This window comes from Furipterus horrens, unplaced genomic scaffold (genome assembly GCF_987537825.1).
Source record: "Furipterus horrens unplaced genomic scaffold, mFurHor1.1.pri manual_scaffold_12, whole genome shotgun sequence".
Classification (NCBI taxonomy): Eukaryota; Metazoa; Chordata; class Mammalia; order Chiroptera; family Furipteridae; genus Furipterus; species Furipterus horrens.
In genome coordinates this window covers 73,251,890-73,270,434 of record NW_028327182.1, presented here as the reverse complement: position 1 = coordinate 73,270,434, position 18,545 = coordinate 73,251,890, and the positions used below count along the sequence as shown (strand labels likewise).

Genomic DNA, 18,545 nt, shown 5'->3' with positions numbered 1-18,545 from the left:
AAAGGATCATCCAAGTTCCTAGAGAATACCAAAGTATTGATCTAGGATTATTAAAGAAAACGTAGCACTTTGGTACCATTTTCAGAAAAAAAACCCTCAAAACTTATCAAGGTAAAACATAAGCATGTGGCATTTTACATTGTACCAGCTGAGTAAAGGGAAACGGATAAGGTGTAACCACTATAACTTCCTGACAACTTTGTATCTTGAAACATTGTATCTACCCCTACCAGCTACCAATCCAATTCCACAGGGTATTTCCCAGCGAGACAAGCTGTACATACCATGACTGTCCTCAAAACATTCCAGACCAGTTCATTTTCTTGAATCATAGTATCTTGCTTTATCACATTTTGTTTTTTAAATGTTATCCCTTCTTGTCCAGGGGAAATCAGTCCTCCTGACAGATGCACACACTGTTTGCTCCTAGATATTTTGCAAGATGTGCAAATTCTGGTTTAGTGGCAATAAGCTCTTTTTTTATTGGTGTGTTTATTCCCATGAAGTAAGGGTTTCTAACTGTTGGTGAGGCTACTTGAATGTGAACCTCTTTTGCACCAGATTCTTTGAGTGATATTTGATTGTGGGTGAGATGGTATTGCCTTTCATAATCGAATCATCTATGAAACAGTTCTTTTGCCTTTAAAGTTGCCTGACAATACCCCAATTTTTTTGCAACACTAAGTTGTGTTAACCTCACATTTGGCTGAATGAACATTGTTCCTACATACTGGTTTTCACACAGCACCTCCACAGCAGAAGCCCACACTTGCCTGAGTAACCTGGGGCAGTGGTGTGCAGCGGATTCTGGACCACTGCTGGCCGAATCTGCACCCACGGGGCCTTCCTTTGCCGGCTGCTGACCGCACCAGTGTCTTAGGTGTCAACCCTTTGGTCTTCAAATAGACCATTCGGTTCTGCAAAGTAAACATATTCAAAGATACAGAAAGCCAGTGGGTTTCCTTTAGACCTCGGTGTAATATCAAGTAACTTGGTAATCATTTCGCTTTCAGAACTTGACACCAAGAAGCTTTTTCTTTAATGGAGCAGCATTTACCAGTTCTCCACTGTGTGCCACATCTGTTTTCCTGTGACAACAAAGAGCTGACAGTTTTCTAATGCACAGTTTTCCGTAGTGGCATACCGCGTGTGTCCAGTTTCAAGATTTGAACTCTTCACATTGTCTTCATACACACGTGATGGATAAGACCCATTCCTTGGGTGTTCTGAGTGTTGGTGCTGAACTTCCATCTCTGCTGACAATACCAGCACTCTCCTGACCCTGGGGCTGCAGCCAAGAGTCCCAGGGTGAATCATATCAGCACATCTAGCTGCATGGGCCGCTCTCCTGAGCAGATGCACCTAACCTAAACACTCCGCATGCCTCTCAGTCCCCACCTCCTCCAGCGCCATATCCCCGCAGAGAGCATGTGGAGGGACTTGCCGCTGCAACAGGGGTCTCAGCCCCAGCCGGCTGCCCACATAGCCAGGCCAGTATGCCTTAGAAGGGTGGGTCATTGACCTCCAGCCATTTTCATACAGTAAATTTTTATGTGTTTACTTACTTATGTAACATTCCTTGGTGTGTACGGTGTTCCAGGGCTATTGATGCAAAGGATACCAAGATATCTAGCAGGTAAAGACTTTTTTTCAGTGCTATTGCCCTACTGCTTGGCATGTGGTAGATACCATGTAAAGATTTTTTTAGACAATAAGGGAATTAAAGGTTAGCCCTTTGTTTTTGTTGTTGTGGTGGTGGTATTTTTTTTTTTTTTTTTTTTGCATATATGGTCAGAATTAGCTCACGTAATTGTAGCTCATTTTGCCAAACATTAAAAAAAGAAAACTAAATTTTTGTAAATGTAATTCCATTTATTTCTCCGTAGTTTTAAGATTTAGGTTAAATCTCTTCAAAGAATTTTGCTTCTAAAATAATAGCAGGAGTGCAGCAGCTCTTTTAAGAATAAAATTATGAAGGGACCATGTTTTGCCACATGTGAATGTGGTACCAGGTATAACTTACCAAGTGCTTCTGCACGTGCTGACCTGTTTGATCCTGCCATTGCCTCTGAGGCAGGTGGGGAAGACATTACTGCCCCTGCCATGGCACCTTCATAGTGGGCATGCTGTGTGGGGTTCAGAAAAGTCAAATGGTTTTCCTCAAGTACAGAGCTAATACATAGCAGAGCCAGGACAATACCTCATCATCTCACTGCTGGCTCCGTGTAGTCTTCTCTTCCAGAAGATACTCTCTTCTGTTCCTGGCTCACTAATGGCCCGTGCAAAGAATCAGTTAGGGGCAATCAGTGATACGTGAAGTGTCTAACTCTTCAGAAACAGCACTAATAATATACATACTAATCAGATAAGCAAAAAATAGCACTATTAAAAAATGCTTGTGAGCTTTTTTTCAAACATTGAATATTTTGTGCTGATTTGCTCCTTATCCTCAGGTAACAGCTGATGGGCTTCATGAAAATGTGTGGTGAGGTGAAGAGCCACACAGACCTTTCTGAACACTTCGACCCCTGAGTGTGTTCTGTAATATATAATTGGGCAGTAATACTGACATTCAGGAATGTTCTGAGGATTAAATGAGGTGCCATGTAAGCCTAGTGGTACTGGTATGAGGTACTCAATGTTTGACAGTAAAGACAAAATAAGACAATGACTAATGAAAACCTAAACACCAGAGGGGAAAATAAAACTATTTTCAGGTCCCTGTGTGTACTTTAAAATTCAATTTCTAATCATAGTACTTTTTACTTGTTAATGCAGTTTCTCCAAGGACCTTTATTGTTAACCTAATTTCAATTATTTCATGTATATGAAAGGATCAAAATTATTTTTTTTAAAGTGAAAAGAAAATGGGGGGTGTTGGGAGGGTGAGTGGAAAAAGTGAAGAGATTAAGAAGTACTAATTGGTTGTTACAGAATATCATGGATGTAAAGAACAGCACCGGGAATATAGTCAATATTCTAATAACTATGTGTGGTGTTAGATGGGTGCGAGGCTTATTGGAATGATCACTTACTAAGTTATGTGATGTCTAGACCCTGAGTGTACACTTGAACCTAATATAATAACATATGTGAACTGTAATTGAAAAATTAAAAAAAAAAAACTTACTTAAAATAAAATAAAAATTTCCCAATTTGGTATGACCTTTCACAGTCCAAATTAATGAGCCTTTATTACATTGATACCATTTGAGTATTTTAAGACCTGTTTGCTGTGGTACCCTACATGTTAGGAATTTAAGGCACAACTAGACTCTTAGCCTTTAAATAAAACCTTGGGGAATTAAATAAATTAGATAATCAAGAGCAAAGCTTGATAAAATGATTATAATGTAGTGTTATTAATTCAGAGTCACAAGATTTCCTTTAAAATTAAACTAATTCGGAAAAAAAGGTTAATTGACTTTTAGGGAAAACTGACTTATGCATAAGGATACTATTCCACCATCTCTCTATGCCTTGGAGGTTTGTTTTCACAGCAGAGAAAACAAAAACACTCCTATATGCAATAAAGTGCCTACTTTTTCATAAATATATCTTACAGCTTGAAGATTATTCTTTTGTACTCTGAAAGCATGATTTAATATCAAAACAAGTGCTCTACTCATATAAAAGCTGTGATAAAATATTAGTAGGAAAATAATAAAAATATTTTTTTCTTGGAAGAAATATTAGGCAAAGTATACCAAAATAGCAATTTCTCTCTCCCTTTTTTTTTTTTTTTGTTCTATTAATCCAAATGCGTAAAGTTCTTTATTGACCAAGAGTGTGCTGCCTAATAAGATTAAAGTTAGTTAAATGCTGCTTTCCTCCAACATCCTGGTGGCTCTCCTGTTCAGTGACCTTATTTAGCCGTCGTGGAATCATGACAGTGGTGAAGAGATTGAACTGAGGTCCTGTAGCTAACTCGAGAAGGAACTAGGCATTTGGACTCTGTCTGAGAACTTCCTATGCCTGCTGGCAGTATAAATAAACCCCATCTTGAACTTACTATGTCTGTAGGCTTGTTGGCTGTATCATTCAGTTCAACCAGTGGAGTTATGTAGAGATGTTAAGGAGAGAAGAGACAAATTGAAATTTGCATGGCTGACAATTTGTTAGTTTTCAGATTTATCAAATCTTAGCAAAAGAATATAACCTCATATTTCCCTTTCTATCTTAAATCTGAGCAAAATTCCATGCCCCTCAGGGTTTGACTTTTTAGCATGAGTCAAAATGCAAACTAATTTTCAAAAAGCCTTTGCATGTTTTAGTCACTCAGGGTCCGTTGTGGATTTGCTGCTATGACACAGGTTGGAGCACCAGTGCTGGGCGTGCTATGCTGCTCTTTAATGTTGCCCACAGTGCCCTCTGGACTTTCATTAAAGCCTGTGAGGTTTACCTGGAGCCAGATTCAGGTTCTTAAATCCCAGCATACTTCCCTGAAGTCAGGAGGGAGCCTGGCCCAATCAAGGATTGCAGTCTTAGCAATTGATTATCAATTGTTTTCTTTGGTATCATCATAATATCTCAGGAAAACATGTACTGTTCATTTGTTTTAACTCTAAAAGTCCATATCCAGTTACATCATTGGAAGTTTATCAATTTAACTTCTTCCTTTGTAGGTTCCATAGTTGGAAATAAATTCTGACAGGTGAAATTCTCTTATTACACAAGTAATGTAAGTTTATTTTAGGAAAATAAGGAAAGCAAAAGGAAGAAAATGGAAATAATCTATAATCCACCTCTTAGAGAAACCACTGGTAACATTTTAGTGCATATTTAAATGTTTTCCTATATATGTTTATTTGCATAATAATAAATATATTTTAGTAAAAATGAGTTTTGCTGTACATACTGCTTTGTATTAGCATTGTTCATTCAGCAGTATTTTATACATTGCTCATGTCCATAAACATAATTTTGTATTTTCAGTAGAAAAATCTGTGTCTCTATCTTTTTAAATATAGGTAGTACAAAGAAAACAAAAAAGGCCCATAATCTCATAATCCATGTTGACATATTTAAATGATTAGCAAAATAACATTAACTGGTTGCTTACTATATGACAGAGGCTGTTTTATCTGTTAGTTTCTTTAATCCTCACAAAAGCTGTTAGAAGTAGGTACTGTTATTAATCCTGCTTTACAAATGAGGATACCGAGGCTAAGAAATGAACAGCATTATTTACAATAGCCAAGATATGGAAGCAATGCAAGTGTCCATCAATAGATGAGTTGAAAAACAGCTGTGCTACCTTTACACAATGAAATATTACTTGGCCATTAAAAAGGGGGGGGGGGACTCTTACCCTTTGAGACAGCATGGATGGACCTGGAGAGCATTATACTAAGTGAAATAAGCCAGTCAGAGAAAGACAAGTACCATATGATTTCACTCATTTGTGGAATCTAATGAACAAAATAAACTGACAAACAAAATAGAAATAGACTCATAGATACAGAGCAGGCTGACAGCTGTCAGAGGGGAGGGGATTAAGCAAAACAAAACAAAACATAACAAATACCCAGAAAAACCTCATAGATACAGACAAAAACAGTACAGTGATTTCCAGGGGGAAAGGGGAGTGGGGAGGGATGTAGAAGAGGGTTAAGGGGGATAAATGGGAATGGAGGGAGACCTGACTTGGGGTGGTGAACACACAATGCAATATACAGAGGGAGTATAATGGAATTGTACACCTGAAATTTATATAATTTTATTAACTAATGTGACCCCAATAAAGTCCATAAAGAAAAAATAAAAAATAAAAAGATCCTGGATTAGGACCCAGGCAGTCTGGATCCAGAGCCCATTTCTTAACTACTGTGAAACTTTAAAAACAAACAATAAAATATGCTTCTATGTCGATTTCAGCACCCATTGCATTCACCATCCATCTCTGTTTCTACAGAAAGGATCATACACATTTTTTTACATCTGTAAAGGAAATAAATGTGGAGATCTTCATCAGCATGCGCAGAGCTCTCTCATTCTCTGTAGCAGACACCGGGGCATCCTTTGAGCACCTTGGTTTAGTTATCCAGTTCACTGCAATGCTCAGTTGCTTGTTTCCTGATATTTGCAGTGATAAGCAATGCAGCAGTAATATTCTCATACTAACACAAATCTTTCAATTACTATATGTAAAGTTTCATACAACAGTGCCTGCTACATAACATAATAAGACAGTGCTATTACTGTTACTGCTGGGTGCCACACACTGTGCTAAGATTTTAATCTGTAAAATATCCCTATGAGGTAGATAGTGTTATTACCCCTGTTAAAGATACTGGAACTGTTTATGGCCAGGAAATGAATATTCATCCATTTACAATTATGAGTCAGCCTTTATACCTGTTCTCTCTTTAATCTTGGTGTTTTAATCTTACAGATAAAGAACAAGAGGCTTAGATAGGCCAAGTAATTATTCCAAGGTCCTGTAGTTGTAAGTAGAAGAAGTAGGATGTGAGCCCTGTTCTGCTTCTTCTGTCCTGTCAGATCTGTAGCCTTCCTCTCCTGGGCTATACCTTATGAAGACATATTCGCACTAGGTGCTAAGTCGACTGGTTGAACTCTAAGGTACATTTTGACCAAAAAGATGGACTTTTTAGAAAATATTCTTATTTGATATATAGTACTTCAGAAACTTGGTGTGTTTTCAGTTGTATTAGGCAAAGACCTTTTCCAAAACTAACAGTTCTGACCTCCCCTTCCCCACACCCGCTCTTGCCACTTTTGAAAGCTTCCCTTCCGGCCTGCTTCCCAGTTGGCTTCAGCACTCCCAGGGAGTGAAACCTCTGCTCGCCTTTTGTCCTCTCTCCTCATTGGAGTATTCCTCTTCATCCTCGGGTGCTGGCATGCTGCTTTCTCTAGTTCCCCAGTGCCATGGCAACAGCACATGGCAACTACTCTCCTGGTGGTCAAGGAAGGAGACTACATGCTTTTCCTTTTCTTTGAGCTGTTGTTTGCAATTAGCACTGCAGTGCTCCCTTTTCTCAGTGAATAGCAGGGAAGTACCTGACTGTAGTCAGGACTACAGGACCTGCTGGGTGTAATAGCTCGAAGGCCTGCTGGGCTTCTTTGCCTCAGTTCATACTCAAGCTTCCCCTGACCACCTGTTCTAAAATAGCACCCATTGCCTCCTGCTCCCTGCCCCTTCGCTGGATTTTTTTTTTTTTTTTTAAACTTGACATGTTAAATGTGAGATGTTTGTTCAGTTCTCCCCCAACACTAGAATATAGGTCTAGGGGAGTTAGATTTTCTCTTCTGCACTACTCTACATATTCCCTGAGACTAGCTCATAATAGGAGCTCTGTCAGTATTTGTCGAACAGGCCACAGGACTTGGCGGTGAGAAACCTGATTTTGTTTCCTAGGATTTGCTCTCCTTGGATCTCTTCCCCTTGAAGACAGGGTTGCATTATACAGGATAGGGCAAACATAGGCTTCCAGGTGTGAGTACGTGAAACACAGTTTACTCTTGTATTATTATTTATTAATTATTGTATCAGTTTCCATATGAACAACTGGAAACCTACGTTTGCCCTCCCTGCGAAATTTGGTCAATTTCAGGGGACTTTGACGTTCATCAGGTCTCAGGTTCTGAGCCAAGTGAGAGCCCAGTAGGAATGGATTATGGTTATAATAAAAGATTTACAGTGGAATAGCTCAGACTTCAGTTTGAATTCTGACCCAGATGTTTTTCGTCACTGTGAGTTTGAGGAAGGCTTTCTCAGCCTGCTTCCTCCTCTGTAAGATGTGCATGGTAATACCTGCCTCCTGGTGTGCAGTGAATGGATGTGTCTAGCACTGTGTGGAGACAGCTGGAACATAGGGAGAAAAATAAACAGGCGTGGTAATGAGGTTGTTGGTGTTAAGAAAATTCTGTGTGATTTTCTATTGACAAATGGAGTTATTTCCTCAATTGTATTATACTTACTGTCTTTTACTAATTTCAGGAGGCTGTGCCGTGTTATGGTTAAAGCTGGGTGGGTAACTTCGGAGTTTGATCTCCTGAGATCTGGCTCTCCTGCCATTTACCAGCACTGTGACCTTGGATGAGATTGACCCTTAATTTATAAACAACAACAAATGGCTATAATGGTTGTATTTACCTCCAAGTAGATAGAAGGATTCAGTGAGGTAGTGCTTAGCATAGATCGGGTCCGCAGGAAGCACTCAATCACTTATACCCTATAGTTCAGTAATAGTGATAGTTATAATGGCTAGTGGAGTTGAAAGAAGCTTAGACTTCAACTAGTCCATCTCCAGTCCTCCTACTCTGTTTCTAATTTGGCCTTCTAGAGTAGTAAAGAATAAATCAGCATCCTGTTCAGTCACAGTCTTTTGTATATTTAACATTGGATTCTATTACAGACTGAATTTTGTCCACTCCACCCCACAAAAGGCATATGTTGAAGCCCTGACCCCCAACTAAACAACTGTATTTGGAGATAGAGCCTTTTGTGGGGTAATTAAGGCTAAACAAGGTCATAAGGATGGGGCCCTAATCCTGTAAGACTGGTGTTCTTAAAAGAAGAGGAAAAGACACCAGAAATTTCTTTCTCTCCAGGAGGGCACAGAGAAAAGGCCATATGAAGACAAAGCAAGAAGGCTGTTATCTACAAGCCAAGCAGAGAGACTTCACCAGAAACCAACCCCTAGATGGCACCTTGACCTTGGACTTCCAGCCTCCAGAACTCTGAGAAGTTCTTAAGCTAATCAGTCTGTGTGATCTTGTTATAGCAGCCTGAGCAGACTTATACAGAGCCTTTTTCTTTTCTTATATCATCATCCCTGTCTTTTTTTAGTTTTCCTCTTGAGATAGTTTCCAGGTGCCTTGCCATCCTAGTCACCACTATCTAGGTACTTTCAAGTGTGCCATTGTTCTTTTTAAAATGGGAAATCCCAAGATGAACTGAGGTCTCCCAGGTGGTCTTAAAACGGAAAAAGTCAGCATTTGTGCTGCCTATCACTACCAGAACCAATATGTAGAGATACGGATTGAATCTTTATGGGCACTTCATTCAGATGGCTGGCTGTCTGAGGACACAGCAGGTTGTGTACCCTCAGAAATGATCTTAACATGCCATTGCAAGCCAACCTTTTTATAAGGAGAAGAAAGGTTAGGTAGGGGGTTTGGGAAAAGGGCTAATTGGATAGGAGTTGTAGTCTGGGGTTGATTTTCCCAGTACTTTATCTGTTGGTCAACAATTCTTTACCTACATTACATGCATTCCCTCCCTGGAACACATGGGCTCAGATACCATCTCCATCACTTGCATACCACCTGGAGCACAAAGGTTGAATTGCTTGCAATCACATGGCCATGAATTCAATTTCCTGGAATAACAGCCTTCCATATGCATTAATCACGTAAGACTATCAACTAAAGCTAAAATCTTTAACTTTTGAGCAGTTTGGGTACTGGGCACTAACCTCTAATGAAAGTCTAAGATTGTGTTAGGTGGTCTTCTGAACAAACCCCCAAAATTCACATCTATCCCATTCTATATTTGGACTGTTATTTTAGTCAAAATTCAAATATTTATCGTTAATTTCAGGTTTTTTATTCAGACTATAGACTTCTTTTTTTTTTTTTTTTTAATCCTAGTTGGATAGAACTTGAAAAGTCTGGACCAGCCAGCCCACCCACTTTCTCAGTGCTGTCAGTTTTCATGCTGTGTGCTTTAGTTCATTTAGGCTGCTCTAACAAGTTACCACACACTGGGAGGCTTAAACAATAAGCATTTCTTTCTCATCATTCGGGAGGTTGGAAGCCCAATATCAGGATGGTGTCATGGTTGGGTTCTAGTGAGGTTTCTCTTCCTGGTTTACAGAGGGCTGTCCTCTTGGTGCGTCTTTACATGATGGAAAGAGAGCTAGACAGCTGTCCAACCTCTTATTTTAGGGCACTAATCCCCTTCATGAGGGCTCCACCCTCATGACCTAATCACCTTCCAAAGGCACTACCTCCAAGTACCATCAGAATGGATTATGGTTTCAACGTATGAAGTTTGAGGGGACATAAATACAATGTACTGTGTTCCTAACAGTGGCTGCCTAGTCTGCTCCTGTATTTCCAGTGGTGGGGAGCTTGCTACGTGGCTATGAAACTTACTCCATTTTTGGATTCCTTCAGGCGTTCAGAGATATTATGTATGTTGAGTCAAAATCTGACTCTGAAGCTTCTGTCTTTAATCACACCTGTGTTCTCTGGAGTAGCAGAAAATGTCTTCTTCTTGTACATAACAGTTTCTCATAGACTCCTTTCACTTCTTCTATTATTTGCTCTAAATGTTATAATAATATTTTACTAAGTATCATTGGGAGAAATCAATTCCATTTTGTTTTCACAAGCCAAAGTTAAATAGATAAATGAATCTATAAATGGATAAATTGATAGAAGGATACTGTATTTGGTTTGTTTTAATGAGTAGCTTTCATCAGATCATTCCCTATCAAATAGACTGAGGACATAGACTATTCATTCCTTATTATTTGAATCAGTAAGATTCATACCTTCTCTGTTTTATGTGATAAGCATTAAATTTTTATAAAAACTTTCCATAGTATTTTAGAACTGGAAGGTACTGTACAAATAATTTCTCCTAGACTGCTCTGTGGCAGACATTTATTGGGTTGGCCAAAAGTTCATTTAGTTTTTTCCATAGGATGACTCTAGTAGTGCTTAGGTGTCTTTAACTTCATTTGAAACACTTTTGTTAGATTATGTTGTGACAATGTCACATCAGCATGCATTTAAAAATAAACATCAAAATTGGTGAGTTTTTTGTGTAGTGCTTTTAATATTGAAGATGGAAGAAAATAAGCAACATTTTCAGCATATCGTGCCTTTGTAAAAATGCAATTGAAACGCAAAAAATAATTTGCGGAGTGTATGAAGAAGGTACTGTGACTTATCAAGTGTGTCATAAGTGGTTTGTGAAGTTTCTTGGTACTGTTGACATTTTGGCCACATAATTCTTTGCTGTGGGGCTGTCTTATGCATTGGAAGATGTGTAGCAGCACCCCTGGCCTCTACCCACTAGAAACCAACAGCGGGAGACAGCCGACATACTCAAAATACCCCAATCAATAAAGTTACTGGTGAAAATGAAAAATGTGTCCTTTAGTTTACAGATAAAACTAAATGGACTTTTTGGCCAACCCAAAATCTGTTTTGCGCCTGGTTCCCTCCTTTTTTTGTGGGAACCAGAAACAGTGGGGAAGCCCGGCTCAGCCTCCCTGTGCTGAGGCCTGAGGTAGGCAGCCCTCCCCTGGCCTGTCTCTGGTCCTCATGTTGAGTTTGCATCTCAGAAGAGTGGTTCTGAGCTCCTCTTGCCTGTGAAGACTTGGGGGTTGATGAGCCAGTATCCTGCTGACAGTGTCAAGGGTCCAGAGCCCAACCCAGGTGAGTGTAGGTGACTGTCCTGTGTGGAGAAGCAGTGGCTTCAGCAGCATAGGCTGTTCTGTGGTAGGACCTCAGCTGTGCTTTGTCCCACTGGCTCCCAGCCTAAGTCTGAGTCTGCATCTGCAGCCCTCCTGCTGATCGTGAGCTACCCAAAACCTTACCAGTAAACAAATACTTTTCCCACCTAACCTGATCAGAGTCAGTTTGCTTTTAACCAGGAACTAGATAGGTACGTGCTTAATTGACTGTTTCCAAGTCATGGTATAGGATCCTGGTGTTTAATCATCCCCGCCTAAGCACCTCTGAGGTTTTCGTGTGCTAGTGAAGGAACGCACTCCCTAGGGTGAATAATTGCTATTCATGTGGCAGTTAGGAGTCATTTCTTCTCACCCTTAACTGATTAATTTTGTAGTCTTCCAGGAAAGATTTAATTTTTGACCCCTTCAAAGCAGGTACTGTTAAGAAGAGGTCAGGCAAGGAACGTGACAGGATGTTGGAAGTTAGGAGGTGGGAAGTGTTATAAACAGGTAAAGAAAGCTATGTCTGATTGGCTTATAGAAAGGTTACAATCTAATTAGGAACACTGAAGGTTTTAATCGCATTCCATGGAAGGGCTCTTATTGCAAATATAGGATAATGAGGCAAGTTTGTTTATCAGTGATTGGATATATTGACGTAAATGAATTGTCTTTTTCTTTCTTTCAGGCATGTACTTCTCATTTCAGAAAGCTAGATAGTAAAGAAATAATGTTATCATGCATGTATAACATTATATAAGAGATAATACTGTATATATACATTATTAGCAGGAATAAACTTTTTGAATTATTAAAGCTATATGTAATTTGGAGGGCTTAAATAAAATTCCCTGTGGGTCATTCATTTGGAGACCATGTATCCGGTGTCTGCAGATTCATAATAATAATCCATTCTTTCCTCCTGAATATTTACTCCTTGTGACTAGAATTTTCATATTTTGAAAGGTCATTGGGTTTACTTTAAATTACACCCATTTACCTGAAAGTACAAGTACATTAACAAGAATTCAGGTCTATAAAGTATGATAGCCAAGGCTAATAATAGTAATGAGAGATTCCTTATAACAATTTGGATATTGAATTTTCTTGAAGGTGAACATTCAAAATATCAAGGACATTTGATTAATGTGATCTTACACCGTCTTTATGAGAACTCTCAGGGAGATTTGTTTGTTTGTTAGTACATTTGCATGGATAGCATGCGTTAAACAAATAAGGTGTAGTGGGATCTCTTTAGAAATGGCCACTAATAAAAGGCTATTTGTATAACATATTTTTTAACAAGGCCTAAAAGATGTGTACTTTGTATTTCATTACTGAATTTGCTGCTGCCACCAGGAATTGGTAATGTTTTCTTGTCATTCCACAAATTCACATTGTACTATGGGTTTCTAAACAGGTGAAAGCCAGGATAGTAATACAGGAGTCATTTATGTTTCTGACTGTCTTTTGTGTCTAAATTCAGCTGTTTTGTTCTCAGGGTTAATCAAAATATGTAGTGTACTTTGTGGGACACAGTCCAAGAATATTCGAGGGAAAGGGATTTTTAAAAGATTGTATGACTATGATGTAACTCTACTTGGCGCCTTAGAGCTGTTATTAAAATTGATCCCAGTAAGAGAAGCCATCCTGGAAGGCATTGCTGAACATTAAATAAATTTTATATAGAACTTAAGGGTTTAAAGGGATGTTACTCTTTTCAGAGTAGACATTTTGGAAAGCTATACACTTATTTCTGTGATGTTACAGTAGCTCAGCATGTTGTTGAATCTTTTTCTCTGGAATTGCATTTATATCCTCAATCACATTTTAAAAATTATCCTCAGTGGTAATGGGCCTTTATTTTTTCGTGGGTGGCTTTTATTTTTGAGCCAGGCCACAACTTTTCAAGCTTGCTCTGTAAGCCAGCTGATAGCAAGCTGAGAACAGTTTTTCTTTAGTGAAACCTGTTTTGTATGATGTGGAAAGTGGTTTTGAAGGTTATTTCAGAATAGGAACTTTAAATGATCTGCTTCGAGTTCCTTGAAATAACATGTGTGGTTTTCTAGGGTAACTCTTTGAATGAAGACAACTCATCTAGACATACAAGTTCTGTTCTTAAAAATCAAGTTTAATATACTTTATGATCTTCTCGTGAAACTTTCCTCAATGTCTGATATACTCAGTCAGAACTGGATTGGGGAACAGGTTCTCTAAGTTGGGGAACTTCAGTGATTGGGTGGAAATGAAGGCTGCCCCGAAGCTGTGCAGAGTCCTGTGCTGTGCATGCGCTTTTGTTTCCCCTGCAGGAAGGGCTCAATGTGCTTGTTCACAACCTCAGGGGCCGTGGACCCTAACACAATTGAGGATCAAGATTTTCCTTCTGTGGCAATTTCAGGAACTGTGGGAACATGGCCACACATTTCTGCACCCTGGTTCTTTTTATAAACCTTAGAGCTGTCCTAAGGGGTAGAAATGAACGTCTCCCGTGGTCCTAAAGGCTCAGTTGGTTCCTCAGCGTGGTTACCCGTTTAGTTATGGTACTTTGGGTTTAGATCTTTCATTAGTCTCTTGTTGAACTTCCTGGATGTTGAAAGCAATGCCCCTCATAGCTTCTGGGAATATTTGAATGGACCCTGGATGCCTAATCCTAATTGTGTGCATTTGGAAGTGTTGGGAGAAGCCTGTGTCAGCCCAGTCAGTTGGTTTTCCTGATAAACCGCATGTTACTTTTATGGGCCTCATCTTTGCTTACTAACGTGATCATGTGAGTGGATAGTTTCAGTAAGTGTAAAGGAATCACTCCCAACATACGTGGTCACTTGCCTTTCCTTTGTTTTCTAATTTTCCAGTTGAAATAATGAAGAGAACACTGTCCTGAGAGTCAAAGGAGTCCAGTCCCTTATTAAAGGATGCTGGCAGGGTGTGCCTGGTGTGTGTTGGGCAGTCTGAAAGTAGTTAAGGGAACAAATTGATCAGCCTTTGATGTTGTCTAGGCTTAACATGGATATGACATTTTACCACTGATAATGTTTACGATACTTTTCTAGAAGATCTGAAGTAAAATCCCACTCTGTTTTAGAGCCCAAGTGGAAAGAAATAAAAGCCAAAAAAAAAAAAAAACCCTTTATGTAAAGATGTATTCCTGTCTGCCTGGAATGGTTTGGGCAAGGCGGGTAGATTGGAATGATTTTTTTCCTCTTAACATCTTAGTTCTGTTTCTCAGAGCCTCTCAAACATTTTTCCTGAACCACCTAAAAGCAAAATACCAGTAACATCTCTTGTATCCCTTCCCTGTCCTACCTGAGGGCAGGCGTACTCTGGACAGCATGCTGTGTCGGCCTTATTTCTTTTATTACTCATTTGAAAACTTCATGCTAATTTTGCATTCCATTTCAAAAAATATGTTAACTTTAATATAAAAATCATGTTTTTATGATTTTAAACGATCTATTCAAACTGAGCTCCAAAAATGTGCCCGTTGGTTCTGAGACTTGGTGTACCTCTTGGTGCAGTGCCGAGGAGCCCTGAGGATTTGGGGATGCTCCCATTTGAGAAGCGCAGTTGTAGGGCATGACGGGAAGTTAAGACGTCTGGGGAAGTATGCATTTTTATAACTTTGTTTGCCAGTCTAGTGTAGAGTGTAAAAACTTCGTTAGAAGTGAACTGGCCGTCCATTTGCAGAGTGCGTAGTATGCAGCTGCTTAATTAAATCCATTTAGCTCAGTGAGCAGTATTTCCTTTAAAATAACCCAGAGTATTCCACTCTTCCCTCTGTCATGTCAACATTTCCCTGGCTGTGGGACCGTGTGTGCCAGCTGTAACCCTGGGAAAAGTTGTACAGCATCTTTTTTTTTCATTTTACAAAGGGAGATTAAAATACTTGCTTCCTACTTCCCTCACAGTTTTGTAAGGATTAATGAGATCATGCTACTAATATGCCTTAAACTCACTGGAAGAAATAGGAGCAGAAAACACCAAGTGTTATATTACCAGGAGTTTCACCCAGGCATGGCTTTTGCTCTGCTATGAAGCTTCCATTCGTTTTGTTCACATGTTGCTTTAAACAATAAAGAGCCTTATTAAGCTTGAGGTCCATTTAGTAGATATGATAATGGCCATATGGCAAAATGAAGAGTTGGCTCTTTGGCTTCACATGTTTGAACTTGCCATCCAGCTCAAGAATCCTGCAAATTGACCACTGACTTTTGGATTGGACACCTTTTCTGTACACCTCTTACTGCATTTTGCAGCCTCAGGTCTGCAAATAACATGAGGCTGTAAGTTTTTAGAGCATAGTGTAAACCTCATGCCCCACTTGAGTACTAAATTGTCATTCTGGCAACCTGATGGGCATGTTCACCAGGGAACATGACACATGCTGTCACCTGCAAAGGAGGGGGTGATGGGATGAGAAGGAACAAAGCTGGCCAGTAAATCATTTCCTCCTCTTATGAATGGCCCACTAGGAGTTCCTGTTCTTGGAGGGCATAGTCTCCTGCCATAGGCCATAGGTCAGTCTCCCTCTGATTTCAGTTGGGAACTTCCTTGGGCTTTGGCAGGATGTGCTCATGCATCTTGAGGTAGCCAAAACCTGACTGGTATAACTGAATTGAAAGTCAGGTGTCAGAGTGTTCAGAAAGGCTTATTGGAATGACCAATGAATGAAGCTACTGTTAATAGAAAACAGCAAAGTTTAAAATAATGTTGATATTCAGGATGGCAGAATCAGGGGAGGTGGAAATGAGCTGGAAGAAATATAATTTTAAGCTTTTAAAATTCCACTGAAGTATAATACTTACTTGTTAGTGGACTCTAGGCAGTAAGTTAGTCGCACTTAAAAATAGCTTTTTGTCATGAATGAACCTTTTTATGGGCTGAGCTTCAGTGAAGAATAAATTGGTCATACAGATTGTTTTTTAGTAGTCTGCTTTAAACACTTTAGATCTGGGATTTAAAAAAAACCAGTTTAGGGTTGTAAAAGCAAAAAAGTCTGACCAAAAAGCAACACTAGTTATAATAATAGTCCTGTCCTAGACTCAATGTAGAAATTATGTCGCTTTGTTTATAAAGTTATGTTTTCTTTGAATTTCAAAACATGCAAAGGAGTGGTTTGGATGTAAAATGGAGACCACTGACGCTGAGCTGAGAGTATTTGTAGACACAGGAGTCTTTTGTGCCTCTCTAGGGAAAAACAGCCAGTTCTGAACCACTCGGCAGTTCAGCTGCTTTGAAGATCAAGGAGGCCTTGCCACACACAGAGAAGTGAAGAGTAGTTGGCTGCTCACGAGGTACCGCTGTAAGGGGACAGTCAATGCCTGGACTATGAATCAGTTCTGAGGCAACCCAGTCCTTGAAGTAAAAAAGGGCTTCAGGTTTTATGGAGTAAAGCATTGGTCTTGTGCAGTGTAACAAGAGTCATTAATGTGAATTATAAAATAATATTTCTTAGGACTTATTTTAATTGAGCTATTCTGCCTGTAAGTACAGGCACAGATAGGTAGAAACTATACATATATACGTGCCGTCTTCTTACCGAGTGAGTTATTACACTTTTTGTAGAAAGTGCTGAAATGCATAAATTCCATATTTTTTTTAGGGGAGAGTGGGGTATAAGGGGACTATAGGATAATGGAAAAAATACAATAAAGATTAAATAAAATACAAAAAGATGCTTTGAATTTTAGTTATTGCTATTTAGGTATGTGTAAAGTAAGGGGGGAAATCCTGAAGTTCATAAACTGGGAATCTGTAGACACAGAGACCCTAGAGGATCTGGTGAGCTCATGAGAAAAGTTTTGAAGGAAATTTTTCATTTTGGAAGCAGAAATTAAGAGGGTCAAGTTCTGATCAAAAAAAAAAAAATAAATAAAAACATAAAAGAGGGTCAAGTTCTTTGTGCTTTGTAACGTGTGGGAATATGTGTGTTATCCAGGGAGAATTCTTTCAAAAATCATGGCAGATCTTGACTCTGCTCGTTGCTTGATGTGACTTTGTCTTTCTGTGTCTCCTTTTCTTCTGGCGAGGAGGGACAGTAGAACCTAGATCTCAAGTGCTTGGAAGGTAAAAGGTGGTAAGATATAGAACATTCTCAGCGCAGTACCTGGCTCATAGTTTGTAATCACATATAATGTTAAAGGAAAATTCTTAAGAAACTGTCAAGAGCTGACTGGAGTAGTCATTTCTTCAGCATTTGGCGGTATTTGTGGATGCTGTGCAAGGATGCAGGCATCAGCTGGAATAACTGGGATAACTCACAAGCTGTTCTGCTCTCAATCAAAGACTAATCTTTTTACCTAGTAAAAAAAGGCATCTCACTGGAGATACATTAGCAATGTGGCTTGTCATTTTTTCCAAAATGACATTATCTCCCCCTCCACATTTTTTTTTTCCCTTTTGTGTCTGTATCGTCATATATTTCCAACTTTAAAGCAGACCAAAGATTTCTAATTTTTTTAATGTTGGAGAATTTTTTTCAGGGCATTCCTGATAGGCATGACATACTTTTCAGAATCATAATTGACCTATCTTCATTTTGAGACTAATATAAAATTTCTGCAAAATGAAAGTGCTGTATTACATGGTTTCATTCAGAATGCAAGTGATGTCTGTTGTGGGCTTGAAGGAGTAAGCTCTGAGCAGTGAAGGCGGCGTATACACTCTTAACCAGGACTTAGAAATATTTTTGTTAGACAGATATATGGTTTATCATGCTATTTGACTGAGGACAAATAAAATACCTCTATGGCAATTTTAAAGACCTCTCTAGAGGAATATTGATATCCATAATACCTTGCGTATGTATTTAATTTTTATGGCTCTTTTTTTGTTGTCTTTGTCGTCTTTTGTCTTTAGATAGCTTAAATTACAACCTTTTCTTTGCTATGTATTGCTGTCTTATGGCGCCGACAACTGTGTGGACTCAGTTATTGAGTTAACTAATTAAAAATGATAGTATTTTTTCTGCCGTTGCTCCATTAATAATGCTTATGTTTAGAGAGTTTCTCCTTCATGTTTAGCTAAAATTTCTCTGTTGCTGAATTTCTCCATTTTTCAGTGGAGATGTAAAATGTCTGCTATTTTCTCTTTGACTTATAGTCTTTCAAGAGTTTG

General features: G+C 39.0%; 1 protein-coding gene and 1 pseudogene across 2 annotated transcripts in view; one reads left to right on the top strand and one right to left on the bottom strand.

Annotated features, from left to right (window-relative positions):
• PSD3 (pleckstrin and Sec7 domain containing 3) overlaps positions 1-18,545 on the top strand; it is a 458,929-nt gene that overhangs the window by 93,849 nt on the left and 346,535 nt on the right. The gene's annotated exons all lie outside the window — the stretch shown is intronic.
• Positions 234-1,002, bottom strand: LOC149996380 (amidophosphoribosyltransferase pseudogene; annotated as a pseudogene).